Raw genomic sequence first — 18,023 nt, forward strand, 5'->3', positions numbered from 1 at the left:
TTATCTATCTTTGAATTTTATAATGAAATTTAACTAAAACAGATCTATTCTTTGATTAGGTGATTGGAGTTAAATTTCAGAAATATCATGCATGAAGAATTCTTATTTGAAAATTTAGTGCGCTATCATTCTTAAATATTTTTTCATTATTGTAAATTTTTACAGTTTTGTCAGCGAAAGGTCCTTTGAAAATTTTCAAATTCTGGCATATAAGTAACAGTCAAAGTAAATTGTTGAGATAGAGAGAACATTTTATCTTGGTAAGTACTTTTGAACTACATTATAATTCAATGCATTTCCTGTTACTGATACTTATAGATATAGTAATAATTTATTTGAAAAGAAATACTATAATAAAAAAAAGTTAATTACAAGAACTTGGTTCATCCACTTCAATTACTCTAAGTATTAAATAATTTTTTTTATTGATATACAAAAGACTGCTCATTTATAATTAGTAGCTCTAAGTAAGTAATTTTTTCAAAAAGTATTTAAAGGTATATCACAAAATTAGTAGTTGGTGCACTAAGAGTCTAGTTGAAAGTTGCATTTTTTTTAAAATTAAAATATTTTTATTTGGTCAAAAGTTTCAAAGAGCATGCATTTCTGAAATTAATAGTTTTTAAAAAATAGTTTTTGAACACAATGTTAACACACAGAAGGAAAAAAAAAAATATATCTTGTGGCACCCATTCCTCTAAAAGTATTTTGAACATAGTTCAAATGTTGCATTACCATCAGTATGTTTTGATATATTATTGCATATATACTCTTTCTGGCTAATAAAATTACATTACTTTTGATAAGTAATGCTATATATTGTTAATATATTGATTAATTTTCTTCCTACTTTATAAATTCAAAAGTTATATTGGCAAAATATGTGAAATAAAAAAGAAATCTTTTTATATTTTAAAATGAAAATTTTGTAATAATGGGAATGTGTACACTAATATTCAGAATGGTTATCTCATAAAATTCCCGTCAAATTTAAATTCCTACTGCATTTTAGCATCCAAATAGAGTCTCGGTGCTACCATCTAGTGTGGCAGAAACTAGACGTCCAAATTAACATGGCCAACGGTATCTCACCCATTGTGGTGGTCCTGAAAAAGTGGATACCACTTCTGGAGAACGCACTAGGTCTGCTCATCGGCAAGACTGATTGTGCAGCTCATTGGGGAAAAAAAAGTATTCTCATAAAAATTCTCATGGTAAAATAAGTTTAATTTAATGATACAATAAAATCAATACAATTTATTTTAATGATTTCTGTTCCTATGCAATGTAATTTATGAAATAGATTATTTCTAAATAAAGTTGAAACAGAATATGTATCTATATTTAAGACAAAATAAATGGCAGTTGATATTTTTTCAATTGGCTTTCTATACCTTTATTATTCTATAGAGATTTAATAACTTTTTTAAAAATTTTGCAAAATAAATTATTAGACTTTTGAAAATCATTAAAATAATTACTAAATCTACAATAAATTAATATATGCATTCTTACTTAAAACTAGAAATTATGTAATTTGATAATTTTCATCACAACTTTTCAAATGTATGCAAAATTGTACCAGGTACAATTGTTTACAATTTAAATTGAACCCAATCACAAATGTATTACGTTAATAAATGTCAATTTAAAATACTCTTATTTTATGTAAGCCAAGTGATTAAGAACCCAAATATAATTAAAATGAGTTATCAAAATACAATAAATTGCTGCTCACGTGGCTTTATCGCAATTAATGTAATAATCTGGTTTGAAATACCTGAATATTATTAAATCAAATGATTCGATAAAGTAAAATAAGTCTTGTTTGACTTAAATTGTACTATAAAACAATCATGAAAGCATCCCTTTTTTTTACTACTAATTTTAAATTTCTAAAATTTTAACCTATCAAATGATAACAGTTAAAAACTTTTAAAAAAATAGTTTTAAAAATAGATGAATAATTGCACAAAATTAAAGCATTAAATGATCGTGAATGTGTTATTTCTTTTAATAATAAAGTTGATCTTCAGCTGAAAGTGGGAAAAAAAACTTGATCTTTAAGATTTAACCATTTCACCCAACTCATTTGATTGGATATTTTTCTTTCACTTTTTTTCTTCACACCTGCAGCAGAAAAAAGGTGGAATCATACTTCCGTTGCGCTTTATAAGAGACTATTAGCAGAGTGATTGCGAGAGGGGAATTCACCGACGACTTTTTTGTGTGAAGGGTAGAACGTATGTTGCACCATTGATACATTCTTGCAAACTGTTTTACACCTCCATTGTTAATTCTTTTAATTATTATTGATCATAAAATATAAAAATAGATTGCTGCAAAAGATAAAGAGATGAAGAAAAATAATGAAATTTTGGAGAATCAATTGAACAAAATTGAATTTTCTAGCTCAAGTAGTTAAAAAAAAAAAACAAATACTGTACAGGCTGCTCCATTAGGTATGCAGTGCATACCAAAGTTTAATGTTTATAAATCATAAATGCCATGGTATGCTCTGCAAAATTACGGTATGTCTATCCAAGTTTTCTTTATGCATTTAGAAAAAGTATCTTTTTTTTTTTAACTACTTGAATTTGTTTTAAGAGTAAATTATGTTTAAAATTATTTGTTAAATTTTATAAATGACTTAATTGAAGGGCTTAGCTACCATGTATCTTGAGCCCATCAGTTTTATTAGCAAAAATTAATAAGTTTTAAAACTCTTCTCGCTTTTATAAGTAATTAGCATTAGTGGAAGTCATAATCATTTTTTGTAGCTTATGCTTTTCAAGTTATTTTTTGTCAGCTTTTTAAAACTTATTTTTGCTAATTAAAAATATTTCTACTAAATTTAATTTATTTTATTTCAGGTTAAAGAGGATGCTTCTGACTACAGTTTCTTATACTAGCACTGTGCAGTTTTCCCTACTTATGTTGCTGATTTGTATGACAATGGCACTGACACATGATCAAACCTGATACAGGCATGTAGATTTTGTTGTTATTTCATTAATGCTCTGCATGTGTATATATGTCTATATAATATAGCATAATAAATAAATGCAAAAAGGACACAAAAAAAATAAAGAAAATTAAGAAAAACATTAAGTTTTATTTTTTAATAAGTTTTTTTTGTTGTCCTTTTTGTATTTATTTATTATGCTATGTTTTAATGATCATATTTATTGCAGCTTAGCTCTTAATGTCATCTACTATTAACTTACTTTCATTTTCCTTCTGCTTCCATTTATTAATTCTTTTTTTTAATTTCGTGTGCTTGGGACGTTGTGTGTGTTTAGGGCGTTGTTCTATGAGCCTATTTTTATGTTTTTAAACAGTTATAACAATTTTGTGCCTGGGAAAAAATATATTTAATGTTTAAAATTTTTTTTTCACTATTTAAATTATTCTTCATGTTGTACCCGGTACAAAGAGCCTAATTCAGAGGGGAAATTCGGATAGACATCTTGCTACTCTGGAAGCTAAAGATTTTTTGAATTCCATTCCATGCCTGCCAAGTCTCCTGTTTTTTAATGAAGAATCCTGTATTTTATAACTATCTCCTGTTTACCTGTATATTCTCAAATTTCTCCGTATTTGTTGAAGAAATTTTTAAAGTAACTTTTTGCAGATGAAATAATTGATGATGGCAAAAATACTTCTCTTATTCCTCAACAGATGGTGCTATTGCCAGGCAATATGTCGAGTGTTTATATTTTAAGTAATTATAAATATTGCTTTAAAAAAAACTTATTTTGAGATTACGAATTATATACACATTTTTTACTTCAACTAACAGTAACTTCTTTTAATATTTCCAATTTTATATCTTTCTCTTTTTGAGTTACTTGATTATGTGTGATGTATCAAAACTTTATTTGTAGCCTAAAATATGTCGCTAGAAAATCTCTGTTATTTTATTTCTCCAATGTTGGCAGGTATGACATTCAATGTCTGAAATTTTACTGTCTTATAAAGCGTGTGGTGTTAAATGGTGCAAAACTTGCCCTAATATTGACCACAAACATACGATTCTTAATAACGATAGCTCCAATTCTTTTTGTAAAAGTAAAAATTTTATTTATATGTAAACCTGTGGTTTTTATAATATGAAATATGTTGGACAAGTCAATAACTCTATTAATATTTGAATTAATCAACACTGTTCTGATAACAGTAAACAGTAATAAAATTATCAATAATCTGGAATTGAATCATTATAGGGAACATAATTTTCACAGTGTCAAAATTAATATTTTAGATATAGTAGAAGATTTAGATTTAAGACTACAAAAAGAAAATTACTACAGACTTTTATACAAAACATTTTTACCGTATGGGCTAAACGATACCTTCCAACATACACAGATTAACTTTAATAACTCCTCAACTTATTCACTTTTTCATATAAAACATAAGCGTACAAATCGAGGTAAATGGGGATCAAGAAGTAATAGAAACTCTCTTAATAGTGACAAATTAAATATAAATTTCATTTCTAAAATAGAAAAAGATTTTAATAAACATTATATTATTAAACCAATTAAAGATTTTATTTTTCCCCTTAAGAATAATGATGTATATAAGCTTCAAGATCTTATTATTAACTTTTCTTTTATTAATTTACATTACTTTGTTTCGAACTTGTAAAAGCTAAAATGAGTAAAATTTCCCCAATTAAAAAGAAAAATTTAGATAATTAACATTTTGTTAACTTTCAAAATCCTATTTTCAATAAGATCAAATTTCATAATATTTTTGAAAATTTATTTCCATTAAAAGAATTTCACGTAATTAAAAGCTTAAAATATAATAAATCTCTTGGTAGAACTATATTAATTATAATGATGTTATCAAAAATTTTGGGAAAAGTTAAATATCCGATTATGAATGTCACAGTGAAGACGAAAAAGATTGAAATTTTATTGATAAACATAAACATATTATTACTGGTAATTTAAATATTATAGAGAACTTAGGAATTTAATGATAAAAGGCACAAAATTTAGACCCATTTACCAAATATCAATTAATAAATTTCTAAAATACTTTTTTAATGATCTCAATAGTATTTGTTGAAAGTTATCAAATAGATTCTCTTTACCTTTAAGTATGTTAACAGAATGGAAATAGGTTGCTTATTATTACTTTAAAAACTTTGTTTTTAATAATAAGGATAATTTAAATAACTGTAACAATTCAACAAATTTTTCTAAAATTGTTCAATAAATAAAGCAACTGCAAAAACATTTTATAGTTTCCCCATAGACAAAGCTAACAATAACTATCCAATCTTCTGTAAAAAATTCTATATTGCACTTTTAAATACGGAGTTAAAAAATAGTAAAAATTTTTGACTTTATATAAGAGATTAAAAATTAAAATTAGCTATATACAATTTCCTTACTTAATTATCAGTCCTAAATTTCATAAAATTCCTATAAAACTTAGAACAATCACATGTCACTAATACTTACCTAACTAAATCTAGCGCCATTTTCTCTAACTACTTAAATAAAATTATTAACAATATTATTAAAGAAGGTTTTTCTTGGATTATTGCTAATAATCAACCGATTTTAGAATTTATTAAACATATTAAAATTAATTCTATTGTGACTTTAGATTTCCAGGATCTTTTGAATAGCATTCCCCTTTCTAAACTAAAAGATGTACTTTTGAATTTTTACTATGATTTTAAAAATATCCGTAGTCATGATTTTGTTTATTGGGAAATTCTAATTAATTTTTGTATTTTTAATAATTATCTTTGCGATAAAAAAGATATTTTTCTTTAAATTGATGGAATACCACAAGGATCTAATTTTTCATTTCTCTTATCTAACTTATTTTTGCACTATTAGTAAAAAAATTATACTCTTAATATTAAATTTATTTTTAGATTTATTGATGATTTAATTATCTATAATTTTCAAGATTATACTATTTTATTTAACAACATTTACCCCGAGGAATTAATTTTGCTTTGTAATAATGATGATAATATTAATTTCATTTTTTTGGATTTGGGTATTATAAAAGAAGAAAATATCTGCTTTGTGGATTTGTAAGATAAAAGAAATTATTTTAACTTTAATGTAAATAAACTAATTACTTAGAATTCTTAGAACATCTATTTAAATACCATTTTTAATCAAATGAATAGAATTGAATGAATATGTAGTAATGTTTGTTTATCCAAGAAACAAATAGAAAAACTCTTTCAAAATTGATTAAAAAAAACAATGAACAACAACTAAAGTAATTAAATTCTATATAAAATCATTTAGTTAATTGTATATTATTGTAAATAAATTTACTAAAAAACTTCTTTGTTAATTTATATAATTTTTACCATGTGCAAATCCACGACAAAAATTATTTGCAAAACAGGCAATTCATGTTTTTTTATATTTCCTATTTTATTTTTTTCTTGAATAGAAGTTAATTTTCTAAAATTATTAATTGTTAACTTCCTTAAATTATGCAGTATAATATTACCTTGTGCATATCTATTTTCGGGCCCATCCTCAATAACTAACAAATCAAACGCACTTCAGTACTGTAGTAAGAATCCACTAGAAAAAGAAAAAAAAAAACTCTATTTTTGCTTTTACCTCAATTTGAGCTTCTGTTTTCATATTTTGTAATCTGGCAATCTTGTTGTAAAAATATTTTAAATCATTCTTGAAAAAATTCCCATTTATGTAAGTTCAATTGAATTCGCTATTTGCTTTATAGATTTTGTTTTATGTTTTATTCTGTTTTTATTTTATTTTCTGATTTTGTGCGATATTTTTACTTAATGTGTTCTATTTTATTTGTTGTAATTTTTTGGAAATTTTTCTTTTAATTGCTTCTCACACTATTGTATTGATATATTTTGCTTTGGCTATATTGATACAATATTAGAAAGTACTCCTTTCTGTGGATATAATTACATGAGCTGATGAAAAGATTATTTACGGCTTTTTATTAATTTCCCCCCTTTTTTCAGATTTTTTTTCTCCCAAATTTTTATTATTTTCATTATTATTATTTTTCTTTTTCCCATTTTTCATTGTTCTATAATATTTTCCATGTTTTCTGTACATTTTGAACTAAAAAAAAAACTTATAAATTAAATTTGAAAATAATATTTTTTATGGATTTAAGAAGGTTTATTATTTATTCTATTCCTGAAATGATCCTAAGTGCTCGTATGCCACTATTCTTTTTTTCACCATTACAGTCTATAGGAATCTTGAAATGTTTTTTTTATCAGGCAAAAAATTTATAGAACTAGAATGTGATGAGGCTGCAGTGTTGTCATCTTGTAAGTTGGAAGCATTGCTCGGGAATCTGTTGTGTAGTGATCACCTGCATGCTGAAAGAAAAATTATATTTTGCTAATGCACAAGTCTACTCATATCGTGTCTTTTTTAAACTGAGTAGTGTAAAAGTGTATAAAAAATAATCAGTAGCAACTAGTTAACTGATCCCAACAAATTTAATTTTATGGTATTAAAAATAATAAAGCCCAATCCACTTTTACTGATGAATTCGTTAAGAGAAATAATAGCTAAAATTTTTGTAAAACAAATTCATCTATAAATTCTGATTAGGAATAAGATCTATAGAGTTCTGTCCAGATCTGGATACAGATCTACAAGTTTATTTATTAATTGTTCTTATCTCTTCAGTTTTTTTAAAAGTATGTCGAGCATTCTATATCAAAATATAATGAATACAATGTAACAATTTATAGTCTAAATTTATAGTAAATGTAACAATTTATATATTTCTAGTTTTCTTTTCTTCCTTAGTTAATAAAACCTCAATGATTATTATACAATTTTTATAGTAATTTTTACCTGAAAAGTATTTCAATTCACCCCTATTTGTTGTGTAGTGTATCTACCACTACAACAGAACAACTACCCGGTCACCAATGTGGGGGAGAAGTTATAGCAGATGTCAACCTTCGCCTATGAAAAGCCACCCCACCATAGAATCGAATTAACATGTCTTATATACTAGTGAAATGGAATTGCATTTTTGTAGTGGTAGATACACTACAGTTGCATCCTCCCTTCTGCACAATTAAATTCTGTATTTAGTGGTGTGCCGAGATATTTCATTAATGATTATAAATATGCTGACATAATTTAAATTCCAAAAATATATCAATAAGCAATAATATGTAAGTAAAATCATTAAAAATAATTTCCACGCCTGGTTTTTTCTTTTCATAAACTTGCACCAATGAAGGTTACCGCTCAAGTTTTGAACATAAATGACACCCGTAAGTAGTTTAAGACCGTAACTGGACAAATGGTACACCTTGATTATCTTCTAAGATTAGGTTTATGGAGTGCTTGAACTTGAAATATGTAACATTGTTGTAGAATCTGTTTGGTATATGTGTTGTAAATGTAAATAATGCAAAACAGAACAAACAAACAAAACTGACGGCAATTTTTTTTTATTATTTAGTACATAATTTATATTATATCTGTTTTGTTTCACTTGTAAATTTTTTTTTCTAGTATATAGTATCAGCATTGCATGACAGTGTCTGGTCATTATTATCATCTCATCATGAATCTATTCCTGAGGCTCGGCTGTTTGCATTTCAGAAGAAAATTTACCTTACTATAAAAAAAGTTAGTATTTGAAAGTTTTTTTTTCTTTTAAACTAGAAGAATGTTCAAAATTCAAATATTTTTATTAATGAATTAATTGTTCACGTTTCATTTCCTTTATTCTCCAAACGACTTTCTTGCTAGAAAAAATAATGTGTGCTTGTCTTAATATCACTTTAAAAATAAAAAAAATTGGTTATTATTTTGTTTTTTCAGGAAACATATAGTTCATCTTCTATTTTTTAATTAGTAGCAATAATGTCTGAGTAGTTAATAGCTTAAAAAGGATAATTTAAAATAAAAAATTAGGTAATAAAAAATTTTCTTTAAAGAGATTTACTGAAATCTAAAAAAAAAAGCTGATTGATTGAGAAAGTAAATATCTCATTCATTAAAATATAGATGTTTTTAAAATTTCTTTTGAAAACTTATAAGAAAGTTCTTTAAATTTGGCAATGATGTGGTGTATATAAATTTCGCATTTTTTAAAAAATTTGATTTGGTTACTGATTTAAGGAAATTCATTAATACGTGCCTTCAAAAATTTTATTAGAAAAAATAATTTAAAACCATTTTTGTAAAAAGTTTCATTGCTTAAATACAATGTTATAAAGATTAGCTCAAGTTAATTTTATTTGTGTCATGTGTTATAAATTACGAAATCACTTGTGTTCTATCTGTTTTATTAACATCATTGATTATTTTTAAAAAAACTTCAATAAATATATATTTTTCAAAAATTATTTTAGAAAGAATTGCAATTTATATATTAGGAAGTTTTAAAGGGCATTCGAATGAATAGGAAAGCTTAATCCAAGGAGCTTTTTGGGAACATTGCATTCCTCACAATCATTCTAGTGCTTAATATTTTTAAATATAAAATAATTAAACTGAAATCTTAAGAAAACAAATAAATTTTCGTATGTTAACCCTGTTATATTTTTTAAAATAAATTATTTTTTAGGCAGACACTGTTGGAACTTGCTTCAATGAAATTGTTTTCTCCTGAAACTTATTTATCACTATGCCACTGATCTTAATATGAGGTAGAACTAATGCTGTTTCATGTAATTTTTTTTTTTGTACCAAGAGCTACAATTTCTTCAAAATTGTGAAGTTACATCTATAATTAAAATCAATATACTACAAAACAAATACTTTTTAAGCAAGTTTACTTTTTACAATTTTAAAATAATTTTGAACTACTGAAAAAATTTATTACATCTATGCTTTCGTAAATAGACTCCTAATATGAAAATATGTAGTAACGGGAAAGATTGAGTAAAGATAAGACAGAAACATAGCAATAAAAAGCAAAGCAAAAATGTATATAAAGATTTATGACAAATATAAAAATTGCTTTTGAAGACTGATATATCCTATTGCTAGTACCTAAATCATTAGATAAAAATTAAAATTATTAAAGTGAGTTTGAACTATTCTACGATTTGCATTTAGATCCTATATATTATTTGTTGTTATTCATCTCACAATTTTCCCAACTTGTGCTGTGACAAATATTTCCAAATGATTGATTGCATGTATATATTTTTACTTTCGGATCATTAATGTATTTTTTTTCTATGAAATTTCAAAAAAATATTCTTATTATGAACAATTAATAGTGACTAATCAGAATTTAGAAGGATATTTGAAACATTAAATTATGTTTTAATAAATTTGCTCAATTTACAATTGTTACTAGAAATGACTCATGCGTATTTAATTGCAATACCAATATGCCTGTACATTATGCATAAAACAAATTAATACTTTGTTACCTGGTGATTCAAACTTCACTTATTTACGCGCAATCTTAATGTTTGAAAAGGTGAATGTTAATAATGACAATTAATTAAAGCCAGTAAACTATTTTTTTTTTGTCTGAATAAAGGTATCTTTTCTTCCAATGGATTTGGATTATTGTATCTTAAAATAATGGGAATTGCTATCTAGAAATTAACTAAATCAGGAGAGCAGGCATAAGTTTGGTCCCCTTAATATTCATTTTATTTGTTTGTATTTATAGAACCATTCAAGCAAATGAAAAGAAAACTTTTGTCACTCTTAAAACTTATATAAAGAAAAAATTTGTAACTTTTGAACGACTTCGTAACGAGATTCATAACTTTCTGTATTGTACAACAGAATAATTTTGTTTGTATAATGTGTGAATTGTAAGGTATATAAATTTTGACATTGTTTAAAACTATATAATTTTTAATGATGAAATTCAAAATTCAGGATTAATCACTAATATAGGAAAGAATATATAAAATAAGACTTTTATCGCAATTTCGTACTTTTTCACTGATTCTAATTGATCTTTGGATTTTTCTTTTTTAAAATTACTTAGTTTAAAATGATAAAAAAAAATTTGTAGCTCAGAATTGAAAATTTTTTGCTCATTATTAAAATATTTTGTTAAAAAAATAATATTAAATTACATTTTCAATGAAATTATCTTACAATATATCAGTATAATATTATCTTACAATAATTGAGTGAGTTTCATACCTCTTCAAAAAAATTTTTTGATTTGCTTAAATAGTTCCAAACCTATGATGAAATATGCAAAAATTAAAATTAACACATTAACTTTCAATGGCTGTTCAGACTAAATTACTGTGGCCATATTTTACAGATGTCCACTTTGAAGATTAAGAATTTGAATCTGTGAGGGAAAAAGAATGCAGAGAGATTCAGAGAAATTAAGTTTTAACAGACAAAAAGATTTTATGTCTGATTTAGCTACTTTAAATATTATCTGCTCTAATTAGCATATTTAAGTTTATTCCTTTAAATCATTAGAAATAAATGTTAGATGATAATATGATGATTACATTAAAAATAATTTAGGTGTTCTTTTTTAGTTTGTGCATTGTGCAGTAAAGCTGACTTATCTTGTATTATGTACAGAATAGATTTAGTTTCAACTATCTCCTCTTAAAATCTTTGATTTAACAATATCTCTAGTTTTTATTAAAGGAATAGTTATTTAATTTGTATATTTTTTGAAAAAAAATAAGCATTCTCTTTTTTTATTTAAAAAAATTAAATTTATGCTATCGCTTCTGTATATGAGAATAAGAATTTATTTTAAAAATTGAATTTTTTCTTCTAGAATAACTTGAGTAATTTTGATTTAATTAACTCAAAAAACTAGCTACAATTATTTCTTCTACCTTTCTTTACTTTCTATTAACTTTTGAAATTTGATAATTTCATGAAATATTTTTAAAAACAGCACACTGTTGATTTTAACTGAATGATTTTTTCACTAGATTATATGCAAATATCATGCTCATATAAAAACGTTTTGCAACTTATTTGGTTCATTTTTGTCAGTGTTCTATGTTAGCAGTGAAAACATTGAAATTAAAATCTTTAGCTTTTCTATTTTAATATAATGAGGTATCTGAAGCTAATTTGATCAATATTATTTTTCTAACAATTGCTTGTAGTGATGTAGAAACTGAGCTCCATTTACACACTGCCATTATCATTTCAATTAGATGACAAAAATCCATTCAAATTTGGCGGAAAAGAATTTAATTGTCTTTTCAGACTTCCATCACTTCACTTGTTTAACCACTTTGTTAGTGTTAAGTGTAAATATCTCAATCAGTTCATATGTTTCGTTTTTATGAATGAAGATTAGGTTTTAATCTTTGAATTCCAAATTGCTATACAATAAATGTTTGTATAATTTGTAATACATAAGACTGAAATAATTTCACCTTTTATTTCAAATATGTAAGTCTCCAAGAAGAGAAAAAGAAATCTTACACTTGCAGCTTATAGTTTTATTATCATTCAGAAAATTCGTTCTACTGTTTGTCTATTTTTTTAGTCGTTTTCATAATTTGGTGTCTGTCTGAAAAATATTTTTTTCTTGAAGATGTCAAAGTTAACATAATTTTTGTGTATTAAATGAACATTAGGTAGATACTTTCCAAGTTCAAAAATATAAAATCATAAGAAGAAAGAAAAAAAAAATAGCATTCCTAATACTATTTATTTATAAGTTTTGATAGTATTTTAGAAAAATAGTATTTAAAGTGATAAGTTTGAGGAAACTTAAAGAATAGTGGTTCTTGAAATAAACCCTAAAATGTTTCTCTTCTGCTCTGTCATATTTTAAACTTAAGTGTTAAATACTCTTAAAAGATTGTAAAAATAAACTAATAAAACTTTAAACTTTTTTTTTTAACTTAGTACCGCTGTCCTTAAATTGATGTCATATTTGTCAGCACTCATTTACTTTTTTTTAACAACACAATAGGAATTCATGGATGGGAACACTTTTTCCAGTTTTCGAGTGACACCAATTTTAAAAAATGATTCTGTTTCGATTGAATGGCTGGAGTTTTTTTTTCTTTTAAATGTTTCTAACAATTGTTTTTACAGCTATTTGTATGCCTCTTTTTATGTTAGGAAAGAAAAACTAATAGAATTAAAACACTGGAATATTTTATATAATGTGAGAATATGTGTGAACTTGTTTGCTTTAATTTAAGTCTTCAATAGGGAAATGCATTTATAAATTTTAATTATAAAATATATTTTTCGAAAAAGTGTCTTGTATGTTTATAACTCTTTTTTTTTTAAATGTAAGTATTGTTTTCCAGCTTATATATGTAAACATTATCTATTATATATATATGTGAACTTGACCAAAATATTTCATAATTTAACAACAGTTGCCCTTCACGATTGGAAAACATATGGTGAAATGAGGAGCTTAATTTTATATAAGTATCCCTTAGAAGCTGTCAATGCCACCTTCCTAGTCAAAATTTAGAACAGGTTTGTTTTAAAATTTCAAAATTTTTTCTGCTTAAATCATTATTTTAAGGTTTAGATGTTCTTGAAATTATGAGGAATACTCATTTAAAATTTGTATCCAAACTCTCACTCTCTAGAATCTCTACCTCTGTAATTTCTATAATCAGGTGAAGCTTCTTCACTATTTCAATGTACGCATTATTTAATCATTTCATTATTCATCTTAATCTTAAATTAATTTAACGTTTTGTTAAGAGTTATAGTCATTATTATAACTCTATTTTACATATTTTATTCTATATCCGTCGTTTAACAGCCGACCCAATTTTCTGTTTACGACTACTAATGTTCAACTCCGTAGCCTTGTAATTTTAAACCAACCCAGAAGACAAGGAAACTCCTAGACCAGTACCCCCAGAGGTATAGATTTGTTATGGGAACATGGAGGACTTTGAGACTCGACAGATTTAACGTGCATCAGTCACCATTTACTACATGGGGAGTCTTCGACCCGCGGGGATCGAGCCCACAAACTTTTGGACATGGACTCACTGCCCTACCATATTGTTCTATTTTACTCATTCTTAACACTTTTCTTTAATGGTTATATGGTGTTAGTTTTTCTTTTGTTAAAACGCATGGTAATTTATTACTGCAGGATCCTCTTATAAAGTTCTCATGTTTAATAAGGTTCTGGATTTAATGTATCTTAAAGTGTAGTATTTAAAGGTCAGCTACTCATCTGGAAATTATAAAAATCTGCCTGTTGTCTAAAATTATGATAGTTAAAAATGAACAAGAAGAGACTTGGAATAGTTAACATGCTTGATATTATTTTAATATTCTTTAACATGGTACGTGAATAAGTTTTATAAAATAGATCATGAGTAAAAATGAAATATTTGAAATTTAGAACAAAATAAAACTGCTGGTAAAGCTAATGAAATTCTTTACAATTTATTTAAAGTCATTTGTTTATATTTTGGTGGCATAAAATTTTTTCTTTTATGAAGATTATATTTGTATATTTCTAAAAGTATGATTTCCATTTAAATTAATTAACTATAATATAATTAGATTTTATATTATGTGTCTATTATATTTCTTATTTTTTTAAAGATATTTGTTGAACGCTAAAATAGTAATAAGCATTTGAGTACTATAAATATTGGCCACATAACCAATTCTATACCTACTCATGGAATAGGTGTTATGTTAATCAATCAACATTATGTTAATTACTCAACCGTAAGCGACTTAAACATTTGTCAATATGATATAATTTTTTTAAATTCAAGTTGCATAATGTTATTGTTTAATTTTAGATAAATTTTGTTCACTAATTTCTGAGGAAAAGTTTCAAATATTTTCCTAATTTCTTTATGATGAGCACATGAAATTAAGATTAATCCTTTGATGGTTATAAACGAGTTCCGCTCGGGAGAAATATTTTGACCAAAATGTTTAGAAACGAGCAGTACTCGTGTAGTGAAATTTTTCCCAGTGCTGACGAGATGAGCTTGTTTGCTGTTATTATTCTGCATTCATTATGTTGCAAACGAATCCTACTCTCGAAATTTAGTTAGTTTTACTGTGTACAGATGGCAGTACAGGTTCCATTAATTTCTTTTCATAATGAAGTGGGAATTTTTCTTTTTACCTTGTTATTTTTATGCGTATTTTGGCGTATTTTATGCGTAATTTACCTTGTTATTTTTATGCGTAATAATTATGATTGTGATACAGAAAGCTTATCAAGTTTTGAGTCTGATGAAGACTTTGTTCACAGTATTTAGGTAATTACTGTATTTAAATGCTTTATAAAGTTTTACATTAGTTGTATTTATTGAGTCCTTTCAATTTAATATTTGTCTTATATTTATAATTAACTATTATTGTTTATATAATTGATTATAATCATTTATAATTTACTATTTAATAGTTATCGTTTATTAATTATTTTAAAGTATGTAAAAACTATTATTTATGTACTACAAATACTTTAAGAAATGTTTAAAGCACGTGAGGCGAGCTATCTATGGCAACGTCAGAGAAGGATGACATTTTCGGAAGAACGACAGGGAAAAATAGCTGCCACTTTCAAATACTGTTTACTAGTAATACTGCGTGAACTAAGTCAACGAAAACTGCTCATTTCCTTAACCGTCAAAGGGTTAATAAAGGGTGAATTTTTTTACTATTTTGTCTTTACAATAAGAATGATCTAAAAAAATTTGTACTTAAGTAATAAATTAAATAATTAATATTTTTTTACTTCAGTATTAGTGTGTAGTTTAATTAATGACATAATTTTTGTTTACATTTCTTTTCCTTTGACAGGATTTAAGAGAAAACAAGAATCAAAAGGTAACAATTAGTGAAATTTTAAAATTTATCCCATCCATTTATTTTTGTTATTATTTAAGTTTCTGTGTGTTTCTAGATAAAATTTAAATTGGCTAGCAATATTTCATTCAAAGTTCACCTTTTTATTCCATTTTAGTGCACTTTAATTTGTGTTGAAAATTTAATTATGAGAAAAAGAGTGTTCCAATTCCTCACTTAATTAATATATTTTTCTAGTATCCCTTTGATAGAGCTGAGAAATTTCACAGAGGTATTCGTAAATTAGGCTTAACTGTCTGTGTGAAGATGGCTTAAGTTATTTGGACCAGTTTCAAGTTTTGATCAGTGAAATAAGTATGTTCTTTACATTGTATAAAATGACTTAACTCTTTTGCATATTTTTTTTTTAGAAATTAACATTTTTTGTTTAGAAAATGTAAATAGACTTTTCTGAATGCAAAAATAATAATAAATAAATGATATTAATAAAAATGAAAAAATATTCATATAGATTACATATTATAATTTTTCCTTTTATTTATTTATATTGCTAAATTCATTTCGCACTGAATATTAAAAATGTTCTACATATAATATTGCTTGATTGCGTAAAACTTCTTAAAAACAAATTACATTTAATGGAAATTCATACCTTTCTTTTTTTCTTCATATTTAATGGAATTTCATTTCAAAGAGCTTACTATTTTCTTTTTTCTTAAAAAAAATAAAAAAGGTAAGAAAGAAACCTTTTGGTATCTGTAATTAATTATATATTATTAAAATAATAAATAATAAATCCAGGTTTAAAAAATTTACTATTAAAATTAAATATGTACATAGTAATTCTGATATTGTCTAATTTGTATGACCATAAAAAATTGTCCTGAAAGTTCTTAAAAATGCCTTAAATGTAAAAAGTGACTAAGAGTGAAGAAAATTTATATTATATAAAAAATTTCTACGATGTGAAGAAAAATATTATCCTTCCTGAGCATGAGTCATGGTGTGTATACATTATTATTATTTATAGTATGTGTAGAGTTTGAAATTGTGCTAGTTACACCTATACTCTATGGCAATAAATATGATTTTTTTTATTGTAAGGTATGATATCTTGTAAGAAATGATTTTTAACCACTTTTTAAATGAACTTAATTATTATTAATAATAATTGCGCGTTAATCTATTTTTCTTGATTCATATTGCATTATTTTGGACACAGGAAAATATCTACACAGGGATTTATGCCATCCTAAGTCAAAATTTCTTATGGTTTTCCATTGATGGATCAACATAATCTTGATGGAACCATCAATAATTCCATTGTGAACCATTATATTTTTTTATGATAACCATCACATGTACTCCAGTCTGATTTATGGTGATCCAACATAAAAATAGAAACTTGCGTCCATGGTTTGTTTATGTTGAACCATAATGAATTTCCATCGTAGTATCTTTGAAATCAAATGCTGGAACGATCATGAATGACCACCATCCCAATGTAGGAATTCGGACTGATTTATGATGGTCCAACATAAAAATACCAAAATTGTTTTCATGATTCTTGGGAACCAACAAGAATTCCCATTAAACCGTCATGGAAATGTATAGTTGGAACGATCACAGATCATCATGGATTGTTGGTCCATAACTTCTCCTTAATGATCATAGTATTAAAGTAGCATTTTCTATCATGGAATGATGGAAGTTTGTTGGCATATCAAAAACTATGAACACATACTGGAAAATTTTGGATGGTGGTAACCATCAAATGTTGTTGGACGATCATGAACCGCACTGAAACCATTATAAACCATCAAATTTTTTGATGGGAGTATCAAGAATTTTGACTTGGGATGACTTGAAAATTAAAATGGAACATAGAACTTTTACTCTTGGCATGTATTTCTGACCTTTGCGTGGTTTGTAAATACACTGGTTATCATAAATTAAGGAAAATTCACAAAAATCGCGATAACTCAAGAAATTACACATGGAATTTTATGAAACTTACCCACAATATACAACACATAGTAAGGTATTAAACAACATAAAAAGAAATTATCAGACATTAATAGTAGTATAGAAATTAGCACATGTATAAAATAAACAAATTGGAAGTATCGGTTTGCAATAGAAAAAGTACCTTTAATATGGAATATGATTGCCTCTAGAAGCAATACAGCACAAACAGCGATGTGTGATGCTTTCAATTATGCGGTCTATCAGTTCAATAGGAAGTGAGAGCCATTGCTCTTG

The 18,023-nt window shown here is 25.6% G+C and overlaps 1 long non-coding RNA gene across 6 annotated transcripts; it reads left to right on the forward strand.

Annotated features, from left to right (window-relative positions):
• Nucleotides 1-6: 6 nt before the first annotated feature.
• Nucleotides 7-16,507, forward strand: LOC107446132 (uncharacterized). 6 transcript variants are annotated; one of them, XR_011636805.1, is made up of 8 exons: nucleotides 7-260; nucleotides 2,874-2,987; nucleotides 8,532-8,648; nucleotides 9,592-9,673; nucleotides 13,331-13,436; nucleotides 15,423-15,599; nucleotides 15,756-15,782; nucleotides 15,999-16,229. It is a non-coding gene; the product is annotated as an uncharacterized lncRNA (long non-coding RNA). The 6 variants fall into 6 exon arrangements; XR_011636801.1 differs by lacking the exon at nucleotides 15,423-15,599 and having other exon boundaries at nucleotides 13,331-15,211; nucleotides 15,999-16,507; XR_011636803.1 differs by lacking the exon at nucleotides 15,423-15,599 and having other exon boundaries at nucleotides 13,331-14,269; nucleotides 15,999-16,500.
• The last annotated feature ends 1,516 nt before the right edge of the window (nucleotides 16,508-18,023 follow it).

This window comes from Parasteatoda tepidariorum, chromosome 5, assembly GCF_043381705.1.
Source record: "Parasteatoda tepidariorum isolate YZ-2023 chromosome 5, CAS_Ptep_4.0, whole genome shotgun sequence".
Taxonomy (NCBI): domain Eukaryota; kingdom Metazoa; phylum Arthropoda; class Arachnida; order Araneae; family Theridiidae; genus Parasteatoda; species Parasteatoda tepidariorum.